This window comes from Amblyomma americanum, chromosome 3 (assembly GCF_052857255.1).
Source record: "Amblyomma americanum isolate KBUSLIRL-KWMA chromosome 3, ASM5285725v1, whole genome shotgun sequence".
In the NCBI taxonomy this organism is placed as follows: Eukaryota; Metazoa; Arthropoda; class Arachnida; order Ixodida; family Ixodidae; genus Amblyomma; species Amblyomma americanum.
In genome coordinates, this window is record NC_135499.1 from 23,313,623 (window position 1) to 23,338,116 (window position 24,494).

The following is a 24,494-nucleotide window of genomic DNA, read 5'->3' on the forward strand; positions in this document are numbered from 1 at the left end:
CCTGACAACCGCAGCAGGTCGCAGCTCGCTCTCCATGTAACTTCCTCGGCCGGTGGCATGGTTCTTCCCGTGGCAGCTGCCTTATGGCCTATCCTCTACCGAATGAGAGGGTGTTTTCCATTCTCTACTTCGTATCCTGACCACCGCTGCAGGTCGCAGCTCGCCCTCCGAGCACCTTCCTCGGCCGGTGAGATGGTTCTTCACGTTGCAGCTACCTTATGGCCTATCCTCTACCGAATGAGAGGGTGTTTTCCTTTCTCTACTTCGTAACCTGACAACCACAGCAGGTCGCAGCTCGCTCTCCATGTACCTTCCTCGGCCGGTGGCATGGTTCTTTCCGTGGCAGCTACCTTATGGCCTCTCCTCTACAAAATGAGAGGGGTGTTTTCCTTTCTCTACTTCGTAACCTGACAACTGCAGCAGGTCGCAGCTCGCTCTCTGTGTACCTTCCTCGGCCGGTGACATGGTTCTGTACGTTGCAGCTACCTTATGGCCTCTCCTCTACCTAATGAATGGGTGTTTTCCTTTCTCCAGAGCGTAACCTGCCTACCGCAGCAGGTCGCAGCTCGGTCTACTTGTGCATTTCTGGGCCGGTGACATGGTTCTTCCTGTGGCAGCTACCTTATGGCCTCTCCTCTACCGAATGAAAGGGTGTTTTTCTTTCTCCACTTCGTAACCTGACAACCGCACCAGGTCGTAGCTCGCTCTTCGTGTACCTTCCTCGGCCGATGACATGGTTATTCCCGTCGCAGCTACGTTATGGCCTCTCCTCTACTGAAGAATAGGGCGTTTTCATTTCTCCACTTCGTAACCTGACAACCGCAGCAGGTCGCAGCTCGCTCTCCGTGTACCTTCCTCGGCCGGTGACATGGTTCTTGCCGTGGCCCCTACGTTATGGCCTCTATTCTACCGAATGAGAGAATGTTTTCCTTTCTCTACTTCGTAACCTGACAACCGCAGCTGGTCGCAGCTCATACTCCGTGTACCTTCTTCGGCCGGTGACATGGTTCTTCCCATGGCAGCTACCTTAGGCCTCTCCTCTACCGAATGAAAGGGTGCTTTCCTTTCTCCACTTCGTAACCTGACAACCACAGCAGGTCGCAGCTCGCTCTCCATGTACCTTCCTCGGCCGGTGGCATGGTTCTTTCCGTGGCAGCTACCTTATGGCCTCTCCTCTACAAAATGAGAGGGGTGTCTTCCTTTCTCTACTTCGTAACCTGACAACTGCAGCAGGTCGCAGCTCGCTCTCTGTGTACCTTCCTCGGCCGGTGACATGGTTCTTTACGTTGCAGCTACCTTATGGCCTCTCCTCTACCTAATGAATGGGTGTTTTCCTTTCTCCACAGCGTAACCTGCCTACCGCAGCAGGTCGCAGCTCGGTCTACTTGTGCATTTCTGGGCCGGTGACATGGTTCTTCCTGTGGCAGCTACCTTATGGCCTCTCCTCTACCGAATGAAAGGGTGTTTTTCTTTCTCCACTTCGTAACCTGACAACCGCACCAGGTCGTAGCTCGCTCTTCGTGTACCTTCCTCGGCCGATGACATGGTTATTCCCGTCGCAGCTACGTTATGGCCTCTCCTCTACCGAAGAATAGGGCGTTTTCCTTTCTCCACTTCGTAACCTGACAACCGCAGCAGGTCGCAGCTCGCTCTCCGTATACCTTCCTCGGCCGATGACATGGTTCTTCCCGTGGCAGCTACTTTATGGCCTCTCCTCTACACAATGGTAAGGCGTTTTCCTTTCTACACTTCGTAACCTTACAACCGCAGCAGGTCGCAGTTCGTTCTCCGTATACCTTCCTCGGCCGGTGACATGGTTCTTCCCGTGGCATCTACCTAATGGCCTTTCCCATACTAAAGGAGAAGCTGATCCCTTCTCTCCACTTCGCAATCTGCCAACCGCAGCAGGTCGCAGCTCGCTCTCCATGTATCTTCCTCGGCCGGTGGCATGGTTCTTCCCGTGGCAGCTAGCTTATGGCCTCTCCTCTACCGAACGAGAGGGGTGTTTTCCTTTCTCTACTTCGTAACCTGACAACCGCAGCAGGTCGCAGCTTGCTCTCCATGTACCTTCCTCGGCCGGTGGCATGGTTCTTCCCGTGGCAGCTACCTTATGGCCTCTCCAATACCGAAAGAGAGGGGTGTTTTCCTTTCTCTACTTCGTAACCTGACAACCGCAGCTGGTCGCAGCTCATACTCCGTGTACCTTCTTCGGCCGGTGACATGGTTCTTCCCATGGCAGCTACCTTAGGCCTCTCCTCTACCGAATGAAAGGGTGCTTTCCTTTCTCCACTTCGTAACCTGACAACCACAGCAGGTCGCAGCTCGCTCTCCATGTACCTTCCTCGGCCGGTGGCATGGTTCTTTCCGTGGCAGCTACCTTATGGCCTCTCCTCTACAAAATGAGAGGGGTGTCTTCCTTTCTCTACTTCGTAACCTGACAACTGCAGCAGGTCGCAGCTCGCTCTCTGTGTACCTTCCTCGGCCGGTGACATGGTTCTTTACGTTGCAGCTACCTTATGGCCTCTCCTCTACCTAATGAATGGGTGTTTTCCTTTCTCCACAGCGTAACCTGCCTACCGCAGCAGGTCGCAGCTCGGTCTACTTGTGCATTTCTGGGCCGGTGACATGGTTCTTCCTGTGGCAGCTACCTTATGGCCTCTCCTCTACCGAATGAAAGGGTGTTTTTCTTTCTCCACTTCGTAACCTGACAACCGCACCAGGTCGTAGCTCGCTCTTCGTGTACCTTCCTCGGCCGATGACATGGTTATTCCCGTCGCAGCTACGTTATGGCCTCTCCTCTACCGAAGAATAGGGCGTTTTCCTTTCTCCACTTCGTAACCTGACAACCGCAGCAGGTCGCAGCTCGCTCTCCGTATACCTTCCTCGGCCGATGACATGGTTCTTCCCGTGGCAGCTACTTTATGGCCTCTCCTCTACACAATGGTAAGGCGTTTTCCTTTCTACACTTCGTAACCTTACAACCGCAGCAGGTCGCAGTTCGTTCTCCGTATACCTTCCTCGGCCGGTGACATGGTTCTTCCCGTGGCATCTACCTAATGGCCTTTCCCATACTAAAGGAGAAGCTGATCCCTTCTCTCCACTTCGCAATCTGCCAACCGCAGCAGGTCGCAGCTCGCTCTCCATGTATCTTCCTCGGCCGGTGGCATGGTTCTTCCCGTGGCAGCTAGCTTATGGCCTCTCCTCTACCGAACGAGAGGGGTGTTTTCCTTTCTCTACTTCGTAACCTGACAACCGCAGCAGGTCGCAGCTTGCTCTCCATGTACCTTCCTCGGCCGGTGGCATGGTTCTTCCCGTGGCAGCTACCTTATGGCCTCTCCAATACCGAAAGAGAGGGGTGTTTTCCTTTCTCTACTTCGTAACCTGACAACCGCAGCAGGTCGCAGCGCACTCTCCATGCACCTTCCTCAGCCGGTGACATGGTTCTTCCCGTGGCATCTACCAAATGGCCTTTCCCATACTAAAGGAGAAGCTGATCCCTTCTCTCCACTTCGCAATCTGCCAACCGCAGCAGGTCGCAGCTCGCTCTCCGTGTACCTTCCTCGGCCGGTGACATGGTTCTTCCCGTGGCAGCTACCCTATGGCCTCTAATCTACAGAATGAGAGGGTGTTTTCCTTTGTCTACTTCATAACCCGACAACCGCAGCAGGTCGCAGCTCGCTCTCCGTGTACCTTCCTCGGCCGGTGACATGGTTTTTCCCGTGGCAGCTACCTTATGGCCTCTCCTCTACCGAATGAGAGGTGTGCTTTCCTTTCTCTACTTCTTAACCTGACAACCGCAGCAGGTCGCAGCTCGCTCTCCATCTACCTTCCTCGGCCGGTGACATGGTTCTTCCCGTGGCAGCTACCTTATGGCCTCTCCTCTACCGATCGAGAGGGGTGTTTTCCTTTCTCTACTTCCTAACCTAACAACCGCAGCAGGTCGCAGCTCGCTCTCCATGTAACTTCCTCGGCCGGTGGCATGGTTCTTCCCGTGGCAGCTACCTTATGGCCTATCCTCTACCGAATGAGAGGGTGTTTTCCATTCTCTACTTCGTATCCTGACCACCGCAGCAGGTCGCATGTCGCTCTCCGTGTACCTTCTTCGGCCGGTGACATGGTTCTTCCCATTTCAGCTACCTTATGGCCTCTCCTCTACCGAATGAAAGGATGCTTTCCTTTCTCCACTTTGTAACCTGACAACCGCAGCAGTTCGCAGCTTGCTCTCCGTGTACCTTCCTCGGCCGGTGGCATGGTTCTTCCCGTGGCAGCTACCTTATGGCCTATCCTCTACCGAATGAGACGGTGTTTTCCTTTCTCTAGTTCGTAACCTGCTAACGCAGCAGGCCACAGCTCATACTCCATGTACCTTCTTCGGGCGGTGACATGGTTCTTCCCCTGGCAGCTACCTTATGGCCTCTCGTCTACAGAATGTAGGTGTTTTCCTTTCTCTACTTCGTAACCTGACCAGTGCAGCAGGTCGCTGCTCGCTCTCCATGTACCTTGCTCGGCCGGTGACATGGTTCTTCCCGTGGCAGCTACCTTATGTCCTCTCGTCTACCGAATGAGAGGATGTTTTCCTTTCTCTACTTCGTAACCTGAAAAACCGCAGCAGGTCGCAGCTCGCTCTCTGTGTACCTTCCTCGGCCGGTGACATGGTTCTTCCCGTGGCAGCTACCTTATGGCCTCTCCTCTACCGAATGAAAGAGAGTTTTCCTTTCTCCACTTCGTAACCTGACAACCGCAGCAGGTCGCAGCTCGCCCTCCGTGTACCTTCCTCGGCCGGTGACATGGTTCTTTACGTTGCAGCTACCTTATGGCCTCTCCTCTACCTAATGAATCGGTGTTTTCCTTTCTCCACAGCGTAACCTGCCTTCCGCAGCAGGTCGCAGCTCGCTTTACATGTGCCTTTCTGGGCCGGTGACATGGTTCTTCCTGTGGCAGCTACCTTATGGCCTCTCCTCTACCGAATGAAAAGGTGTTTTTCTTTCTCCACTTCGTAACCTGACAACCGCACCAGGTCGCAGCTCGCTCTCCATCTACCTTCCTCGGCCGGTGACATGGTTCTTCCCGTGGCAGCTAACTTATGGCCTCTCCTCTACCGATCGAGAGGGGTGTTTTCCTTTCTCTACTTCCTAACCTAACAACCGCAGCAGGTCGCAGCTCGCTCTCCATGTAACTTCCTCGGCCGGTGGCATGGTTCTTCCCGTGGCAGCTACCTTATGTCCTATCCTCTACCGAATGAGAGGGTGTTTTCCATTCTCTACTTCGTATCCTGACCACCGCAGCAGGTCGCATGTCGCTCTCCGTGTACCTTCTTCGGCCGGTGACATGGTTCTTCCCATTTCAGCTACCTTATGGCCTCTATTCTACCGAATGAAAAGATGCTTTCCTTTCTCCACTTCGTAACCTGACAACCGCAGCAGTTCGCAGCTTGCTCTCCGTGTACCTTCCTCGGCCGGTGGCATGGTTCTTCCCGTGGCAGCTACCTTATGGCCTATCCTCTACCGAATGAGACGGTGTTTTCCTTTCTCTAGTTCGTAACCTGCTAACGCAGCAGGCCACAGCTCATACTCCATGTACCTTCTTCGGGCGGTGACATGGTTCTTCCCCTGGCAGCTACCTTATGGCCTCTCGTCTACAGAATGTAGGTGTTTTCCTTTCTCTACTTCGTAACCTGACAACTGCAGCAGGTCGCTGCTCGCTCTCCATGTACCTTGCTCGGCCGGTGACATGGTTCTTCCCGTGGCAGCTACCTTATGGCCTCTCGTCTACCGAATGAAAGGATGTTTTCCTTTCTCTACTTCGTAACCTGAAAAACCGCAGCAGGTCGCAGCTCGCTCTCTGTGTACCTTCCTCGGCCGGTGACATGGTTCTTCCCGTGGCAGCTACCTTATGGCCTCTCCTCTACCGAATGAAAGGGAGTTTTCCTTTCTCCACTTCGTAACCTGACAACCGCAGCAGGTCGCAGCTCGCCCTCCGTGTACCTTCCTCGGCCGGCGACATGGTTCTTTACGTTGCAGCTACCTTATGGCCTCTCCTCTACCTAATGAATGGGTGTTTTCCTTTCTCCACAGCGTAACCTGCCTACCGCAGCAGGTCGCAGCTCGCTTTACGTGTGCCTTTCTGGGCCAGTGACATGGTTCTTCCTTTGGCAGCTACCTTATGGCCTCTCCTCTACCGAATGAAAAGGTGTTTTTCTTTCTCCACTTCGTAACCTGACAACCGCACCAGGTCGCAGCTCGCTCTTCGTGTACCTTCCTTGGCCGATGACATGGTTATTCCCGTCGCAGCTACTTTATGGCCTCTCCTCTAAAGAAGGATAGGGCGTTTTCCTTTCTCCACTTCGTAACCTGACAACCGCAGCAGGTCGCAGCTCGCTCTCCGTATACCTTCCTCGGCCGGTGACTTGGTTCTTCCCGTGGCATCTACCTAATGGCCTTTCCCATATAAAGGAGAGGCTGATCCCCTCTCTCCACTTCGCAATCTGCCAACCGCAGCAGGTCGCAGCTCGCTCTCCGTGTACCTTCCTCGGCCGGTGAAATGGTTCTGGCCGTGGCCCCTACCTTATGGCCTCTATTCTACCGAATGAGAGTGTGTTTTCCTTTCTCTACTTCGTAATGTGACAACCGCAGGTGGTCGCAGCTCATACTCCGTGTACCTTCTTCGGCCGGTGACATGGTTCTTCCCAATTCAGCTACCTTATGGCCTCTCCTCTACCGAATGAAAGGATGCTTTACTTTCTCCACTTCGTAACCTGACAACCGCGGCAGGTCGCAGCTCGCCCTCCGTGAACCTTCTTCGGCCGGTGACATGGTTCATCCCGTTGCAGCTACCTTATAGCCTCTCCTCTACCTGATGAAAGGGTGTTTTCCTTTCTCCACTGTGTCACCTGCCAACCGCAGCAGGTCGCAGCTCGCTCTCTGTGTGCCTTTCTGGGCCAGTGACATGGTTCTTCCCGTGGCAGCTACCTTATGGCCTCTCCTCTACCAAATGAAAGGGTGTTTACCTTTCTCCACATCGTAACCTGACAACCGCAGCAGGTCGCAGCTCGCCCTCCGTGTACCTTCCTCGGCCGGTGACATGGTTCTTCCCGTTGCAGCTACCTTATGGCCTCTCCTCTACCTAATGAAAGGGTGTTTCCTTTCTCCAGTGCATAACCTGACAACTGCAGCAGGTCGCAGCTCGCTTTCCGTGTACCTTCCTCGGCCTATGACATGGTTCTTCCCGTGGCAGCTACAATATGGCTTCTCCTCTACCGAATGAGAGGGCGTTTTCCTTTCTCTTCTTCGTAACCTGTCAACCGCAGCAGCTCGCAGCTCGCTCTCCGTGTACCTTCCCCGGCCGGTGACATGGTTCTTCCCATTGCATCTACCTAATGGCATTTCCCCGACTAAAGGAGAAGGTGAACCCTTCTCTACACTTCGAAATCTGCAATCCGCACCAGGTGGCAGCTCGCTCTCCGTGTACCTTCCTCGGCCGGTGACATGGTTCTTCCCGTGGCCCCTACCTTATGGCCTCTATTCTACCGAATGAGAGGGTGTTTTCGTTTCTCTACTTCGTAACCTGACAACCGCAGCAGGTCGCAGCTCGCTCTTCATGTACCTTCTTTGGCCGGTGACATCGTTCTTATCGCGGCAGCTACCTTATGGCCTATCCTCTACCGAATGAGACGGTGTTTTCCTTTCTCTACTTCGTAACCTGACCACCGCAGCATGTCGCAGCTTGCTGTCCATGTACCTTCCTCGACCGGTGGCATGGTTTTTCCCGTGGCAGCTACCTTATGGTCTCTCCTCTACCGAATGAGAGGGGTGCTTTCCTTTCTCTACTTCCAAACCTGACAACCGCAGCAGGTCGCATCTCGCACTCCATGTAACCTCCTCGGCCGGTGGCATCGTTCTTCCCACGGCAGCTACCTTATGGCCTATCCTCTACCGAATGAGAGGGTGTTTTCCATTCTCTACTTCGTATCCTGACCACCTCAGCAGGTCGCAGCTCGCCCTCCGAGCACCTTCCTCGGCCGGTGACATGGTTCTTCACGTTTTAGCTACCGTATGACCTCTGCTTTACCTAATGAAAGGGAGTTTTCCTTTATCCACTGCGTAACCTGCCAACCGCAGCAGGTCGCAGCTCGATCTCTGTGTGCCTTTCTCGGCCAGTTACATGGTTCTTCCCGTGGCAGCTACCTTATGGCCTCTTCTCTACCGAATGAAAGGGTGTTTTCCTTTCTTCACTTCGTAACCTACAACCGCAGCAGGTCGCAGCTCGCTCTCCATGTACCTTCCTCGGCCGATGACATGGTTCTTCCCGTGGCAGCTACTTTATGGCCTCTCCTCTACCGAATGGTAGGGCGTTTTGCTTTCTCCACTTCGTAACCTGACAACCGCAGCAGGTCGCAGTTCGTTCTCCGTATACCTTCCTCGGCCGGTGACATGGTTCTTCCCGTGGCATCTACCTAATGGCCTTTCCCATACTAAAGGAGAAGCTGATCCCTTCTCTCCACTTCGCAATCTGCCAACCGCAGCAGGTCGCAGCTCGCTCTCCGTGTACCTTCCTCGGCTGGTGACATGGTTCTTCCCGTGGCAGCTACCCTATGGCCTCTAATCTACAGAATGAGAGGGTGTTTTCCTTTCTCTACTTCATAACCTGACAACCGCCGCAGGTCGCAGCTCGATCTCCGTGTACCTTCCTCGGCCGGTGACATGGTTCTTCCCGTGTCAGCTACCTTATGGCCTATCCTCTACCGAATGAGACGGTGTTTTCCTTTCTCTACTTCGTAACCTGCTAACGCAGCAGGTCACAGCTCATACTCCATGTACCTTCTTCAGCCGGTGACATGGTTCTTCCCCTGGCAGCTACCTTATGGCCTCTCGTCTACCGAATGAGAGGGTGTTTTCCTTTCTCTACTTCGTAACCTGACAAAAGCAGCAGGTCGCAGCTCGCTCTCCGTGTACCTTCCTCTGCCGGTGACATTGTACTTCCCGTGGCAGCTACCTTATGGCCTATCCTCCACCGAATGAGTCTGTGTTTTCCTTTCTCTACTTCGTAACCTGACAACCGCAGCAGGTCGCAGCTTGCTCTCCATGTACCTTCCGGGGCCGGTGGCATGGTTCTTCCCGTGGCAGCTACCTTATGGCCTCTCCTCTTCCGAATGAGAGGGGTGTTTTCCTTTCTCTACTTCTTAACCTGACAACCGCAGCAGGTCGCAGCTCGCTCTCCATGTACCTTCCTCGGCCGGTGACATGGTTATTCCCGTGGCAGCTACCTTATGGCCTCTCCTCTACCGAATGGGAGGGGTGTTTTCCTTTCTCTACTTCCTAACCTGACAACCGCAGCAGGTCACAGCTCGCTCTCCATGTAACTTCCTCGGCCAGTGGCATGGTTCTTCCCGTGGCAGCTACCTTATGGCCTATCATCTACCGAATGAGAGGGTGTTTTCATTTCTCTACTTCGTAACCTGACCACCGCAACAGGTCGCAGCTCGCTCTCCATGTACCTTCCTCGGCCGGTGGCATGGTTCTTCCCGTGGCAGCTACCTTATGGCCTCTCCTCTACCGAACGAGAGGGGTGTTTTCCTTTCTCTACTTCGTAACCTGACAAGCGCAGCAGGTCGCAGCTTGCTCTCCATGTACCTTGCTCGGCCGGTGGCATGGTTCTTCCCGTGGCAGCTACCTTATGGCCTCTCCTCTACCGAATGAAAGGGAGTTTTCCTTTCTCCACTTCGTAACCTGACAACCGCAGCAGGTCGCAGCTCGCCCTCCGTGTACCTTCCTCGGCCGGTGACATGGTTCTTTACGTTGCAGCTACCTTATGGCCTCTCCTCTACCTAATGAATGGGTGTTTTCCTTTCTCCACAGCGTAACCTGCCTACCGCAGCAGGTCGCAGCTCGCTTTACGTGTGCCTTTCTGGGCCGGTGACATGGTTCTTCCTTTGGCAGCTACCTTATGGCCTCTCCTCTACCGAATGAAAAGGTGTTTTTCTTTCTCCACTTCGTAACCTGACAACCGCACCAGGTCGCAGCTCGCTCTTCGTGTACCTTCCTTGGCCGATGACATGGTTATTCCCGTCGCAGCTACTTTATGGCCTCTCCTCTACCGAAGGATAGGGCGTTTTCCTTTCTCCACTTCGTAACCTGACAACCGCAGCAGGTCGCAGCTCGCTCTCCGTATACCTTCCTCGGCCGGTGACTTGGTTCTTCCCGTGGCATCTACCTAATGGCCTTTCCCATATAAAGGAGAGGCTGATCCCCTCTCTCCACTTCGCAATCTGCCAACCGCAGCAGGTCGCAGCTCGCTCTCCGTGTACCTTCCTCGGCCGGTGAAATGGTTCTGGCCGTGGCCCCTACCTTATGGCCTCTATTCTACCGAATGAGAGGGTGTTTTCCTTTCTCTACTTCGTAATGTGACAACCGCAGGTGGTCGCAGCTCATACTCCGTGTACCTTCTTCGGCCGGTGACATGGTTCTTCCCAATTCAGCTACCTTATGGCCTCTCCTCTACCGAATGAAAGGGAGTTTTCCTTTCTCCACTTCGTAACCTGACAACCGCGGCAGGTCGCAGCTCGCCCTCCGTGAACCTTCCTCGGCCGGTGACATGGTTCATCCCGTTGCAGCTACCTTATAGCCTCTCCTCTACCTGATGAAAGGGTGTTTTCCTTTCTCCACTGTGTCACCTGCCAACCGCAGCAGGTCGCAGCTCGCTCTCTGTGTGCCTTTCTGGGCCAGTGACATGGTTCTTCCCGTGGCAGCTACCTTATGGCCTCTCCTATACCAAATGAAAGGGTGTTTACCTTTCTCCACATCGTAACCTGACAACCGCAGCAGGTCGCAGCTCGCCCTCCGTGTACCTTCCTCGGCCGGTGACATGGTTCTTCCCGTGGCAGCTACCTTATGGCCTCTCGTCTACCGAATGAGAGGATGTTTTCCTTTCTCTACTTCGTAACCTGACCACCGCAGCCGGTCGCAGCGCACTCTCCATGCACCTTCCTCGGCCGGTGACATGGTTCTTCCTGTGGCAGCTACCTTATGGCCTCTCCTCTACCGAATCAGAGGGGTGTTTTCCTTTCCCTACTTCGTAACCTGAAAACCGCAGCTTGTCGTAGCTCGCTCACCATGGACCTTCCTCGGCCGGTGACATGTTTCTTCCCGTGGCAGCTACCTTATGGCCTCTCCTCTACCTAATGAAAGGGTGTTTCCTTTCTCCAGTGCATAACCTGCCAACCGCAGCATGTCCCAGCTCGCTCTCTGTGTGCCTTTCTTGGCCGGTGACATAGTTCTTCCCGTGGCAGCACGTTATGACCTCTCCCCTATTAAAGGACAGGGTGTTTTCCTCTCTCCACTTCACAACATGCCAACCGCAGCAGGTTGCTTTTCGTTACCTCCCTCGGCAGGAGACATTGTTTTTCCCGTTGCAGCTGCCTTACGGCCTCTCCCTTACTAAAGGAGAGGGTGATTTCCATTTTCCACTTCGCAATCCGGCAACCTGAACAGGTCGCAGCTTGCTCCCCGTGTACCTCCCGAGGCCGGTGACATGGTTCTTCCCGTGGCAGCTACCTTATGGCCTCTCCTCTACCGAATGGGAGGGCGTTTTCCTTTCTCTACTTCGTAACCTGACAACTGCAGCAGGTCGCAGCTCGCTTTCCGTGTACCTTCCTCGGCCTATGACATGGTTCTTCCCGTGGCAGCTACAATATGGCTTCTCCTCTACCGAATGAGAGGGCGTTTTCCTTTCTCTTCTTCGTAACCTGTCAACCGCAGCAGCTCGCAGCTCGCTCTCCGTGTACCTTCCCCGGCCGGTGACATGGTTCTTCCCATTGCATCTACCTAATGGCATTTCCCCGACTAAAGGAGAAGGTGAACCCTTCTCTACACTTCGAAATCTGCAATCCGCACCAGGTGGCAGCTCGCTCTCCGTGTACCTTCCTCGGCCGGTGACATGGTTCTTCCCGTGGCAGCTACCTTATGGCCTCTCCTCTACCTAATGAATGGGTGTTTTCCTTTCTCCACTGCGTAACCTGCCAACCGCAGCAGGTGTCAGCTCGCTCTCTGTGTGCCTTTCTGGGACAGTGACATGGTTCTTCCCGTGGCCCCTACCTTATGGCCTCTATTCTACCGAATGAGAGGGTGTTTTCGTTTCTCTACTTCGTAACCTGACAACCGCAGCAGGTCGCAGCTCGCTCTTCATGTACCTTCTTTGGCCGGTGACATCGTTCTTATCGCGGCAGCTACCTTATGGCCTATCCTCTACCGAATGAGACGGTGTTTTCCTTTCTCTACTTCGTAACCTGACCACCGCAGCATGTCGCAGCTTGCTGTCCATGTACCTTCCTCGACCGGTGGCATGGTTTTTTCCGTGGCAGCTACCTTATGGCCTCTCCTCTACCGAATGAGAGGGGTGCTTTCCTTTCTCTACTTCCAAACCTGACAACCGCAGCAGGTCGCAGCTCGCTCTCCATGTAACCTCCTCGGCCGGTGGCATGGTTCTTCCCATGGCAGCTACCTTATGGCCTATCCTCTACCGAATGAGAGGGTGTTTTCCATTCTCTACTTCGTATCCTGACTACCTCAGCAAGTCGCAGCTCGCCCTCCGAGCACCTTCCTCGGCCGGTGACATGGTTCTTCACGTTTTAGCTACCGTATGACCTCTGCTTTACCTAATGAAAGGGTGTTTTCCTTTATCCACTGCGTAACCTGCCAACCGCAGCAGGTCGCAGCCCGATCTCTGTGTGCCTTTCTCGGCCAGTTACATGGTTCTTCCCGTGGCAGCTACCTTATGGCCTCTTCTCTACCGAATGAAAGGGTGTTTTCCTTTCTTCACTTCGTAACCTACAACCGCAGCAGGTCGCAGCTCGCTCTCCATGTACCTTCCTCGGCCGATGACATGGTTCTTCCCGTGGCAGCTACTTTATGGCCTCTCCTCTACCGAATGGTAGGGCGTTTTGCTTTCTCCACTTCGTAACCTGACAACCGCAGCAGGTCGCAGTTCGTTCTCCGTATACCTTCCTCGGCCGGTGACATGGTTCTTTCCGTGGCATCTACCTAATGGCCTTTCCCATACTAAAGGAGAAGCTGATCCCTTCTCTTCACTTCGCAATCTGCCAACCGCAGCAGGTCGCAGCTCGCTCTCCGTGTACCTTCCTCGGCCGGTGACATGGTTCTTCCCGTGGCAGCTACCCTATGGCCTCTAATCTACACAATGAGAGGGTGTTTTCCTTTCTCTACTTCGTAACCTGACAACCGCCGCAGGTCGCAGCTCGATCTCCGTGTACCTTCCTCGGCCGGTGACATGGTTCTTCCCGTGTCAGCTACCTTATGGCCTATCCTCTACCGAATGAGACGGTGTTTTCCTTTCTCTACTTCGTAACCTGCTAACGCAGCAGGTCACAGCTCATACTCCATGTACCTTCTTCAGCCGGTGACATGGTTCTTCCCCTGGCAGCTACCTTATGGCCTCTCGTCTACCGAATGAGAGGGTGTTTTCCTTTCTCTACTTCGTAACCTGACAAAAGCAGCAGGTCGCAGCTCGCTCTCCGTGTACCTTCCTCTGCCGGTGACATTGTACTTCCCGTGGCAGCTACCTTATGGCCTATCCTCCACCGAATGAGTCTGTGTTTTCCTTTCTCTACTTCGTAACCTGACCACCGCAGCATGTCGCAGCTCGCTCTCGATCTACCTTCCTCGGCCGGTGGCATGGTTCTTCCCGTGGCAGCCTCCTTATGGCCTGTCCTCTACCGAACGAGAGGGGTGTTTTCCTTTCTCTACTTCGTAACCTGACAACCGCAGCAGGTCGCAGCTTGCTCTCCATGTACCTTCCGGGGCCGGTGGCATGGTTCTTCCCGTGGCAGCTACCTTATGGCCTCTCCTCTTCCGAATGAGAGGGGTGTTTTCCTTTCTCTACTTCTTAACCTGACAACCGCAGCAGGTCGCAGCTCGCTCTCCATGTACCTTCCTCGGCCGGTGACATGGTTATTCCCGTGGCAGCTACCTTATGGCCTCTCCTCTACCGAATGGGAGGGGTGTTTTCGTTTCTCTACTTCGTAACCTGACAACCGCAGCAGGTCGCAGCTCGCTCTTCATGTACCTTCTTTGGCCGGTGACATCGTTCTTATCGCGGCAGCTACCTTATGGCCTATCCTCTACCGAATGAGACGGTGTTTTCCTTTCTCTACTTCGTAACCTGACCACCGCAGCATGTCGCAGCTTGCTGTCCATGTACCTTCCTCGACCGGTGGCATGGTTTTTCCCGTGGCAGCTACCTTATGGCCTCTCCTCTACCGAATGAGAGGGGTGCTTTCCTTTCTCTACTTCCAAACCTGACAACCGCAGCAGGTCGCAGCTCGCTCTCCATGTAACCTCCTCGGCCGGTGGCATGGTTCTTCCCATGGCAGCTACCTTATGGCCTATCCTCTACCGAATGAGAGGGTGTTTTCCATTCTCTACTTCGTATCCTGACCACCTCTGCAGGTCGCAGCTCGCCCTCCGAGCACCTTCCTCGGCCGGTGACATGGTTCTTCACGTTTTAGCTACCGTATGACCTCTGCTTTACCTAATGAAAGGGTGTTTTCCTTTATCCACTGCGTAACCTGCCAACCGCAGCAGGTCGCAGCTCGATCTCTGTGTGCCTTTCTCGGCCAGTTACATGGTTCTTCCCGTGGCAGCTACCTTATGGCCTCTTCTCTACCGAATGAAAGGGTGTTTTCCTTTCTTCACTTCGTAACCTACAACCGCAGCAGGTCGCAGCTCGCTCTCCATGTACCTTCCTCGGCCGATGACATGGTTCTTCCCGTGACAGCTACTTTATGGCCTCTCCTCTACCGAATGGTAGGGCGTTTTGCTTTCTCCACTTCGTAACCTGACAACCGCAGCAGGTCGCAGTTCGTTCTCCGTATACCTTCCTCGGCCGGTGACATGGTTCTTCCCGTGGCATCTACCTAATGGCCTTTCCCATACTAAAGGAGAAGCTGATCCCTTCTCTCCACTTCGCAATCTGCCAACCGCAGCAGGTCGCAGCTCGCTCTCCGTGTACCTTCCTCGGCCGGTGACATGGTTCTTCCCGTGGCAGCTACCCTATGGCCTCTAATCTACAGAATGAGAGGGTGTTTTCCTTTCTCTACTTCATAACCTGACAACCGCCGCAGGTCGCAGCTCGATCTCCGTGTACCTTCCTCGGCCGGTGACATGGTTCTTCCCGTGTCAGCTACCTTATGGCCTATCCTCTACCGAATGAGACGGTGTTTTCCTTTCTTTACTTCGTAACCTGCTAACGCAGCAGGTCACAGCTCATACTCCATGTACCTTCTTCAGCCGGTGACATGGTTCTTCCCCTGCCAGCTACCTTATGGCCTCTCGTCTACCGAATGAGAGGGTGTTTTCCTTTCTCTACTTCGTAACCTGACAAAAGCAGCAGGTCGCAGCTCGCTCTCCGTGTACCTTCCTCTGCCGGTGACATTGTACTTCCCGTGGCAGCTACCTTATGGCCTATCCTCCACCGAATGAGTCTGTGTTTTCCTTTCTCTACTTCGTAACCTGACCACCGCAGCATGTCGCAGCTTGCTCTCCATGTACCTTCCGGGGCCGGTGGCATGGTTCTTCCCGTGGCAGCTACCTTATGGCCTCTCCTCTTCCGAATGAGAGGGGTGTTTTCCTTTCTCTACTTCTTAACCTGACAACCGCAGCAGGTCGCAGCTCGCTCTCCATGTACCTTCCTCGGCCGGTGACATGGTTATTCCCGTGGCAGCTACCTTATGGCCTCTCCTCTACCGAATGGGAGGGGTGTTTTCCTTTCTCTACTTCCTAACCTGACAACCGCAGCAGGTCACAGCTCGCTCTCCATGTAACTTCCTCGGCCAGTGGCATGGTTCTTCCCGTGGCAGCTACCTTATGGCCTATCATCTACCGAATGAGAGGGTGTTTTCATTTCTCTTCTTCGTAACCTGACCACCGCAACAGGTCGCAGCTCGCTCTCCATGTACCTTCCTCGGCCGGTGGCATGGTTCTTCCCGTGGCAGCTACCTTATGGCCTCTCCTCTACCGAACGAGAGGGGTGTTTTCCTTTCTCTACTTCGTAACCTGACAAACGCAGCAGGTCGCAGCTTGCTCTCCATGTACCTTGCTCGGCCGGTGGCATGGTTCTTCCCGTGGCAGCTACCTTATGGGCTCTCCTCTACCGAATGAGAAGGGTGTTTTCCTTTCTCTACTTCGTAACCTGACTACCACAGCAGGTCGCAGCGCACTCTCCATGCACCTTCCTCGGCCGGTGACATGGTTCTTCCTGTGGCAGCTACCTTACGGCCTCTCCTCTACCGAATGAGAGGGTGTTTTCATTTCTCTACTTCGTAACCTGACCACCGCAACAGGTCGCAGCTTGCTCTCCATGTACCTTGCTCGGCCGGTGGCATGGTTCTTCCCGTGGCAGCTACCTTATGGGCTCTCCCCTACCGAATGAGAAGGGTGTTTTCCTTTCTCTACTTCGTAACCTGACAACCACAGCAGGTCGCAGCGCACTCTCCATGCACCTTCCTCGGCCGGTGACATGGTTCTTCCTGTGGCAGCTACCTTACGGCCTCTCCTCTACCGAATGAGAGGGGGGTGTTTTCCTTTCTCTACTTCGTAACCTGACAACCGCAGCAGGTCGTAGCTCGCTCTCCATGTACCTTCCTCGGCTGGTGACATGTTTCTTCCCGTGGCAGCTACCTTATGGACTCTCGTCTACCCAATGAGAGGATGTTTTCCTTTCTCTACTTCGTAATCTGACAAACCGCAGCAGGTCGCAGCTCGCTCTCCGTGTACCGTCCTCGGCCGGTGACATGGTTCTTCCCGTGGCAGCTTCCTTATGGCCTCTCCTCTACCGAATGAAAGGGTGTTTTCCTTTCTCCACTTCGTAACCTGACAACCGCAGCAGGCCGCAGCTCGCCCTCCGTGCACCTTCCTCGGTCGGTGACATGGTTCTTTACGTTGCAGCTCCCTTATGGCCTCTCCTCTACCTAATGAATGGGTGTTTTCCTTTCTCCACTGCGTAACCTGCCAACCGCAGCAGGTGGCAGCTCACTCTCTGTGTGCCTTACTGGGCCAGTGACATGGTTCTTCCCGTGGCCCCTACCTTATGGCCTCTATTCTACCGAATGAGAGGGTGTTTTCCTTTCTCCACTGCGTAACCTGCCAACCGCAGCAGGTGGCAGCTCGCTCTCTGTGTGCCTTACTGGGCCAGTGACATGGTTCTTCCCGTGGCCCCTACCTTATGGCCTCTATTCTACCGAATGAGAGGGTGTTTTCCTTTCTCTACTTCGTAACCTGACAACCGCATCAGGTCGCAGCTCGCTCTTCATGTACCTTCCTCCGCCGTTGACATGGTTGTTCCTGTGGCAGCTACCTTATGGCCTCTCCTCTACCGAACGAGAGGGGTGTTTTCCTTTCTCTACTTCGTAACCTGACAAGCGCAGCAGGTCGCAGCTTGCTCTCCATGTACCTTGCTCGGCCGGTGGCATGGTTCTTCCCGTGGCAGCTACCTTATGGACTCTCGTCTACCGAATGAGAGGATGTTTTCCTTTCTCTACTTCGTAACCTGACAAACCGCAGCAGGTCGCAGCTCGCTCTCCGTGTACCTTCCTCCACCGTTGACATGGTTGTTCCTGTGGCAGCTACCTTATGGCCTCTCCTCTACCGAATGAGAAGGGTGTTTTCCTTTCTCTACTTCGTAACCTGACAACCACAGCAGGTCGCAGCGCACTCTCCATGCACCTTCCTCGGCCGGTGACATGGTTCTTCCTGTGGCAGCTACCTTACGGCCTCTCCTCTACCGAATGAGAGAAGGGTGTTTTCCTTTCTCTACTTCGTAACCTGACAACCTCAGCAGGTCGTAGCTCGCTCTCCATGTACCTTCCTCGGCTGGTGACATGTTTCTTCCCGTGGCAGCTACCTTATGGACTCTCGTCTACCGAATGAGAGGATGTTTTCCTTTCTCTACTTCGTAACCTGACAAACCGCAGCAGGTCGCAGCTCGCTCTCCGTGTACCGTCCTCGGCCGGTGGCATGGTTCTTCCTGTGGCAGCTACCTTAAGGACTCTCGTCTAGCGAATGAGAGGATGTTTTCCTTTCTCTACTTCGTAACCTGACAAACCACAGCAGGTCGCAGCTCGCTCTCCGTGTACCGTCCTCGGCCGGTGACATGGTTCTTCCCGTGGCACCTTCCTTATGGCCTCTCCTCTACCGAATGAAAGGATGCTTTACTTTCTCCACTTCGTAACCTGACAACCGCGGCAGGTCGCAGCTCGCCCTCCGTGAACCTTCCTCGGCCGGTGACATGGTTCATTCCGTTGCAGCTACCTTATAGGCTCTCCTCTACCTGATGAAAGGGTGTTTTCCTTTCTCCACTGTGTCACCTGCCAACCGCAGCAGGTCGCAGCTCGCTCTCTGTGTGCCTTTCTGGGCCAGTGACATGGTTCTTCCCGTGGCAGCTACCTTATGGCCTCTCCTCTACTAAATGAAAGGGTGTTTACCTTTCTCCACATCGTAACCTGACAACCGCAGCAGGTCGCAGCTCGCCCTCCGTGTACCTTCCTCGGCCGGTGACATGGTTCTTCCCGTTGCAGCTACCTTATGGCCTCTCCTCTACCTAATGAAAGGGTGTTTCCTTTCTCCAGTGCATAACCTGCCAACCGCAGCATGTCCCAGCTCGCTCTCTGTGTGCCTTTCTTGGCCGGTGACATAGTTCTTCCCGTGGCAGCACGTTATGACCTCTCCCCTACTAAAGGACAGGGTGTTTTCCTCTCTCCACTTCACAACATGCCAACCGCAGCAGGTTGCTTTTCGTTACCTCCCTCGGCAGGAGACATTGTTTTTCCCGTTGCAGCTGCCTTACGGCCTCTCCCTTACTAAAGGAGAGGGTGATTTCCATTTTCCACTTCGCAATCCGGCAACCTGAACAGGTCGCAGCTTGCTCCCCGTGTACCTCCCGAGGCCGGTGACATGGTTCTTCTCGTGGCAGCTACCTTATGGCCTCTCCTCTACCGAATGGGAGGGCGTTTTCCTTTCTCTACTTCGTAACCTGACAACTGCAGCAGGTCGCAGCTCGCTTTCCGTGTACCTTCCCCGGCCGGTGACATGGTTCTTCCCATTGCATCTACCTAATGGCATTTCCCCGACTAAAGGAGAAGGTGAACCCTTCTCTACACTTCGAAATCTGCAATCCGCACCAGGTGGCAGCTCGCTCTCCGTGTACCTTCCTCGGCCGGTGACATGGTTCTTCCCGTGGCAGCTACCTTATGGCCTCTCCTCTACCTAATGAATGGGTGCTTTCCTTTCTCCACTGCGTAACCTGCCAACCGCAGCAGGTGTCAGCTCGCTCTCTGTGTGCCTTTCTGGGACAGTGACATGGTTCTTCAAGTGGCCCCTACCTTATGGCCTCTATTCTACCGAATGAGAGGGTGTTTTCGTTTCTCTACTTCGTAACCTGACAACCGCAGCAGGTCGCAGCTCGCTCTTCATGTACCTTCTTTGGCCGGTGACATCGTTCTTATCGCGGCAGCTACCTTATGGCCTATCCTCTACCGAATGAGACGGTGTTTTCCTTTCTCTACTTCGTAACCTGACCACCGCAGCATGTCGAAGCTTGCTGTCCATGTACCTTCCTCGACCGGTGGCATGGTTTTTCCCGTGGCAGCTACCTTATGGCCTCTCCTCTACCGAATGAGAGGGATGCTTTCCTTTCTCTACTTCCAAACCTGACAACCGCAGCAGGTCGCAGCTCGCTCTCCATGTAACCTTCTCGGCCGGTGGCATGGTTCTTCCCATGGCAGCTACCTTATGGCCTATCCTCTACCGAATGAGAGGGTGTTTTCCATTCTCTACTTCGTATCCTGACCACCTCAGCAGGTCGCAGCTCGCCCTCCGAGCACCTTCCTCGGCCGGTGACATGGTTCTTCACGTTTTAGCTACCGTATGACCTCTGCTTTACCTAATGAAAGGGTGTTTTCCTTTATCCACTGCGTAACCTGCCAACCGCAGCAGGTCGCAGCTCGATCTCTGTGTGCCTTTCTCGGCCAGTTACATGGTTCTTCCCGTGGCAGCTACCTTATGGCCTCTTCTCTACCGAATGAAAGGGTGTTTTCCTTTCTTCACTTCGTAACCTACAACCGCAGCAGGTCGCAGCTCGCTCTCCATGTACCTTCCTCGGCCGATGACATGGTTCTTCCCGTGGCAGCTACTTTATGGCCTCTCCACTACCGAATGGTAGGGCGTTTTGCTTTCTCCACTTCGTAACCTGACAACCGCAGCAGGTCGCAGTTCGTTCTCCGTATACCTTCCTCGGCCGGTGACATGGTTCTTCCCGTGGCATCTACCTAATGGCCTTTCCCATACTAAAGGAGAAGCTGATCCCTTCTCTCCACTTCGCAATCTGCCAACCGCAGCAGGTCGCAGCTCGCTCTCCGTGTACCTTCCTCGGCCGGTGACATGGTTCTTCCCGTGGCAGCTACCCTATGGCCTCTAGTCTACAGAATGAGAGGGTGTTTTCCTTTCTCTACTTCATAACCTGACAACCGCCGCAGGTCGCAGCTCGATCTCCGTGTACCTTCCTCGGCCGGTGACATGGTTCTTCCCGTGTCAGCTACCTTATGGCCTATCCTCTACCGAATGAGACGGTGTTTTCCTTTCTCTACTTCGTAACCTGCTAACGCAGCAGGTCACAGCTCATACTCCATGTACCTTCTTCAGCCGGTGACATGGTTCTTCCCCTGGCAGCTACCTTATGGCATCTCGTCTACCGAATGAGAGGGTGTTTTCCTTTCTCTACTTCGTAACCTGACAAAAGCAGCAGGTCGCAGCTCGCTCTCCGTGTACCTTACTCTGCCGGTGACATTGTACTTCCCGTGGCAGCTACCTTATGGCCTATCCTCCACCGAATGAGTCTGTGTTTTCCTTTCTCTACTTCGTAACCTGACCACCGCAGCATGTCGCAGCTCGCTCTCGATCTACCTTCCTCGGCCGGTGGCATGGTTCTTCCCGTGGCAGCCTCCTTATGGCCTCTCCTCTACCTAATGAATGGGTGTTTTCCTTTCTCCACTGCGTAACCTGCCAACCGCAGCAGGTGGCAGCTCGCTCTCTGTGTGCCTTACTGGGCCAGTGACATGGTTCTTCCCGTGGCCCCTACCTTATGGCCTCTATTCTACCGAATGAGAGGGTGTTTTCCTTTCTCCACTGCGTAACCTGCCAACCGCAGCAGGTGGCAGCTCGCTCTCTGTGTGCCTTACTGGGCCAGTGACATGGTTCTTCCCGTGGCCCCTACCTTATGGCCTCTATTCTACCGAATGAGAGGGTGTTTTCCTTTCTCTACTTCGTAACCTGACAACCGCATCAGGTCGCAGCTCGCTCTTCATGTACCTTCCTCCGCCGTTGACATGGTTGTTCCTGTGGCAGCTACCTTATGGCCTCTCCTCTACCGAACGAGAGGGGTGTTTTCCTTTCTCTACTTCGTAACCTGACAAGCGCAGCAGGTCGCAGCTTGCTCTCCATGTACCTTGCTCGGCCGGTGGCATGGTTCTTCCCGTGGCAGCTACCTTATGGACTCTCGTCTACCGAATGAGAGGATGTTTTCCTTTCTCTACTTCGAAACCTGACAAACCGCAGCAGGTCGCAGCTCGCTCTCCGTGTACCTTCCTCCACCGTTGACATGGTTGTTCCTGTGGCAGCTACCTTATGGCCTCTCCTCTACCGAATGAGAAGGGTGTTTTCCTTTCTCTACTTCGTAACCTGACAACCACAGCAGGTCGCAGCGCACTCTCCATGCACCTTCCTCGGCCGGTGACATGGTTCTTCCTGTGGCAGCTACCTTACGGCCTCTCCTCTACCGAATGAGAGGGGGGTGTTTTCCTTTCTCTACTTCGTAACCTGACAACCGCAGCAGGTCGCAGCTCGCTCTCCGTGTACCGTCCTCGGCCGGTGGCATGGTTCTTCCTGTGGCAGCTACCTTATGGACTCTCGTCTACCGAATGAGAGGATGTTTTCCTTTCTCTACTTCGTAACCTGACAAACCGCAGCAGGTCGCAGCTCGCTCTCCGTGTACCGTCCTCGGCCGGTGACATGGTTCTTCCCGTGGCACCTTCCTTATGGCCTCTCCTCTACCGAATGAAAGTGTGTTTTCCTTTCTCCACTTCGTAACCTGACAACCGCAGCAGGCCGCAGCTCGCCCTCCGTGCACCTTCCTCGGTCGGTGACATGGTTCTTTACGTTGCAGCTCCCTTATGGCCTCTCCTCTACCTAATGAATGGGTGTTTTCCTTTCTCCACTGCGTAACCTGCCAACCGCAGCAGGTGGCAGCTCGCTCTCTGTGTGCCTTACTGGGCCAGTGACATGGTTCTTCCCGTGGCCCCTACCTTATGGCCTCTATTCTACCGAATGAGAGGGTGTTTTCCTTTCTCTACTTCCTAACCTGACAACCGCATCAGGTCGCAGCTCGCTCTTCATGTACCTTCCTCCGCCGTTGACATGGTTGTTCCTGTGGCACCTACCTTATGGCCTCTCCTCTACCGAATGAGAGGGTGTTTTAATTTCTTTACTTCGTAACCTGAAGACAGCAGGAGGTTGCAGCGCGCTCTCTGTGTGCCTTTCTTGGCCGGTGACATGGTTCTTCCTGTGGCAGCACCTTATGACCTCTCCCCTCTTAAAGGACAGGGTGTTTTCCTCTCTCCACTTCACAACATGCCAACCACAGCAGGTTGCTTTTCGTGTACCTCCCTCGGAAGGAGACATTGTTTTTCCCGTTGCAGCTGCCTTACGGCCTCTCCCTTACTAAAGGAGAGGGTGATTTCCATTTTCCACTTCGCAATCTGGCAACCTCAACAGGTCGCAGCTTGCTCTCCGTGTACCTTTCTAGGCCGGTGACATGGTTCTTCCCGTGGCAGCTACCTTATGGCCTCTCCTCTACCGAATGGGAGGGCGTTTTCCTTTCTCTACTTCGTAACCTGACAACTGCAGCAGGTCGCAGCTCGCTTTCCGTGTACCTTCCTCGGCCGATGACATGGTTCTTCCCGTGGCAGCTACAATATGGCTTCTCCTCTACCGAATGAGAGGGCGTTTTCCTTTCTCTACTTTGTAACCTGTCAACCGCAGCAGCTCGCAGCTCGCTCTCCGTGTACCTTCCCCGGCCGGTGACATGGTTCTTCCCATTGCATCTACCTAATGGCATTTCCCCTACTAAAGGAGAAGGTGAACCCTTCTCTACACTTCGAAATCTGCCAACCGCAGCAGGTGGCAGCTCGCTCTCCGTGTACCTTCCTCGGCCGGTGACATGGTTCTTCCCGTGGCAGCTGCCTTATGGCCTCTCCTCAACCGAATGAGAGGGTGTTTTCCTTTCTCTACTTCGTAACCTGACAACCGCAGCAGGTCGCAGCTTGCTCTCCATGTACCTTCCGGGGCCGGTGGCATGGTTCTTCCCGTGGCAGCTACCTTATGGCCTCTCCTCTACCGAATGAGAGGGGTGTTTTCCTTTCTCTACCTCGTAACCTGCAACCGCAGCTGGTAGCAGCTCGCTCTCCATGTAACTTCCTCCGCCGGTGATATGGTTGTTCCCGTGACAGCTACCTTATGGCCTCTCTTCTACCGAACGAGAAGGTGTTTTCCTTTCTCTACTTCGTAACCTGACAACCGCAGCAGGTCGCAGCTTGCTCTCCATGTACCTTCCTCGGCCGGTGGCATGGTTCTTCTCGTGGCAGCTACCTTATGGCCTCTCCTCTACCGAATGAGAGGGGTGATTTCCTTTCTCTACTTCGTAACCTGACAACCTCAGCAGGCCGCAGCGCACTCTCCATGCACCTTCCTCGGCCGGTGACATGGTTCTTCCTGTGGGAGCTACCTTATGGCCTCTTCTCTACCGAATGAAAGGGTGTTTTCCTTTCTTCACTTCGTAACCTACAACCGCAGCAGGTCGCAGCTCGCTCTCCATGTACCTTCCTCGGCCGATGACATGGTTCTTCCCGTGGCAGCTACTTTATGGCCTCTCCACTACCGAATGGTAGGGCGTTTTGCTTTCTCCCCTTCGTAACCTGACAACCGCAGCAGGTCGCAGTTCGTTCTCCGTATACCTTCCTCGGCCGGTGACATGGTTCTTCCCGTGGCATCTACCTAATGGCCTTTCCCATACTAAAGGAGAAGCTGATCCCTTCTCTCCACTTCGCAATCTGCCAACCGCAGCAGGTCGCAGCTCGCACTCCGTGTACCTTCCTCGGCCGGTGACATGGTTCTTCCCGTGGCAGCTACCCTATGGACTCTCGTCTACCGAATGAGAGGATGTTTTCCTTTCTCTACTTCGTAACCTGACAAACCGCAGCAGGTCGCAGCTCGCTCTCCGTGTACCGTCCTCGGCCGGTGACATGGTTCTTCCCATGGCACCTTCCTTATGGCCTCTCCTCTACCGAATGAAAGTGTGTTTTCCTTTCTCCACTTCGTAACCTGACAACCGCAGCAGGCCGCAGCTCGCCCTCCGTGCACCTTCCTCGGTCGGTGACA